We start from the raw sequence: 2500 nt of genomic DNA on the forward strand, positions 1-2500 counted from the left end.
CGGGCATGAGTCTGGGTCTATCTCTTCTCTCTCTCTGTGCTGACATTGACTCTGGATCTAGTCTCTCTCTCTCTCTCTCTCTCTCTCTCTGTTCTGGCCATTGACTCTGGGTCTATCTCTCTCTCTCTGTCTCTGTGCTGCATTGACTCTGGATCTATCTCTCTCTCTCTCTCTCTGTGCTGACATTGACTCTATCTCTCTCTCTCTCTCTCTCTCTCTCTCTGTCGGTGTCTCTCTCTCTTGTGCTGACATTGACTCTGGATCTGTCTCTCTCTCTCTCTCTCTCTCTGTGCTGCATTGACTCTGGGTCTATCTCTCTCTCTCTCTCTCTCTGTGCTGACATTGACTCTAGGGTCTCTCACTCTCCTCTCTCTTCTCTCTCTCTGTGCTGGCATTGACTCTGGAGTCTATCTCTCCTCTCTCTCTCTCTCTCTGTGCTGACATTGACTCTGGGTCTCTCTCTCTCTCTCTCTGCCTGTCTGTGTCTCTCTCCTCTCTCTCTCTCTCTGTGCTGGCATTGACTCTGGGTCTATCTCTCTCTCTCTCTCTCTCTGTGCTGACATTGACTCTGGGTCTCTCTCTCTCTCTCTCTGTGTCTGTGTCTCTCTCTCTCTCTCTCTCTGTGCTGGCATTGACTCTGGGTCTATCTCTCTCTCTCTCTCTCTCTCTGTGCTGACATTGACTCTGGGTCTCTCTCTCTCTCTCTCTGTGTCTGTGGTCTCTCTCTCTCTCTGTGCTGGCATTGACTCTGGGTCTATCTCTCTCTCTCTCTCTCTCTCTCTCTCTCTGTGCTGACATTGACTCTGGGTCTATCTCTCTCTCTCTCTCTCTCTCTGTGCTGGCATTGACTCTGGGTCTATCTCTCTCTCTCTCCTGTGCTGGCATTGACTCAGGGTCTATCTCTCTCTCTCTCTGTGCTGACATTGACTCTGGGTCTATCTCTCTCTCTGTGCGGGCATTGAGTCTGGTCTATCTCTCTCTCTCTCTCTGTGCTGACATTGACTCTGGATCTATCTCTCTCTCTCTCTCTCTCTCTGTGCTGACATTGACTCTGGGGTCTATCTCTCTCTCTCTGTCCTCTGTGCTGGCATTGACTCTGGATCTATCTCTCTCTCTCTCTCTCTGTGCTGACATTGACTCTATCTCTCTCTCTCTCTCTCTGTGTCTCTCTCTCTCTCTCCCCCCCTCTCTGTGCTGACATTGACTCTGGGTCTATCTCTCTCTCTGTGCGGGCATTGAGTCTGGGTCTATCTCTCTCTCTCTCACTCTCTCTATCTGTGCTGACAATGACTCTGGATCTGTCTCTCTCTCTCTCTCTCTCTGTGCTGACATTGACTCTGGGTCTATCTCTCTCTCTCTCTCTCTCTCTCTCTCTCTGTGCTGACCATTTGACTCTGGGTCTATCTCTCTCTCTCTCTCTCTCTCTCTGTGTCTGTGTCTCTCTCTCTCTCTCTCTGTGCTGACATTGACTCTGGGTCTATCTCTCTCTCTCTCTCTCTCTCTCTGTGTCTGTGTCTCTCTCTCTCTCTCTCTCTGTGCTGGCATTGGACTCTGGGTCTATCTCTCTCTCTCTCTGTGCTGACATTGACTCTGGGGCTATCTCTCTCTCTCTCTCTGTGCTGGCATTGACTCTGGTCTATCTCTCTCTCTCTCTCTCTCTCTGTTCTGGCAATGACTCTGGGTCTATCTCTCTCTCTCTCTCTCTCTGTTCTGGCAATGACTCTGGGTCTATCTCTCTCTCTCTCTCTCTCTGTTCTGGCATTGACTCTGGGTCTATCTCTCTCTCTCTCTCTCTCTGTGCTGGCATTGACTCTGGGTCTCTCTCTCTCTCTGTACTGGCATTGACTCTGGTTCTATCTCTCTCTCTCTCTCTCTGTGCTGGCATTGACTCTGGGTCTATCTCTCTCTCTCTCTCTCTGTACTGGCATTGACTCTGGGTCTATCTCTCTCTCTCTCTCTCTCTCTCTGTGCTGGCATGACTCTGGGTCTATCTCTCTCTCTCTGTGCTGGCATTGACTCTGGATCTATCTCTCTCTCTCTCTCTCTCTGTGCTGGCATTGACTCTGGGTCTATCTCTCTCTCTCTCTCTCTCTGTGCTGCATTGCCTGTGGATCGATCTCTCTCTCTCTCTGTGCTGGCATTGACTCTGGGTCGGTCTCTCTCTCTCTCTCTCTGTGCTGACATTGGACTCTGGGTCTATCTCTCTCTCTCCTCTGTGCTGACATTTATCTGGGTCTATCTCTCTCTCTCTCTCTCTGTGCTGACATTGGCTCTGGGTCTATCTCTCTCTCTCTCTCTCTCTCTGTGCTGACATTGACTCTGGGTCCATCTCTCTCTCTCTCTCTCTCTGTGCTGGCATTGACTCTGGGTCTATCTCTCTCTCTCTCTCTCTCTGTGCTGGCATTGACTCTGGGTCTATCTCTCTCTCTCTCTCTCTCTGTGCTGACATTGACTCTATCTCTCTCTCTCTCTCTCTCTCTCTCTGTGCTGACATTGACTC

This window comes from Chiloscyllium punctatum, chromosome X, assembly GCF_047496795.1.
Source record: "Chiloscyllium punctatum isolate Juve2018m chromosome X, sChiPun1.3, whole genome shotgun sequence".
NCBI classification, from domain to species: domain Eukaryota; kingdom Metazoa; phylum Chordata; class Chondrichthyes; order Orectolobiformes; family Hemiscylliidae; genus Chiloscyllium; species Chiloscyllium punctatum.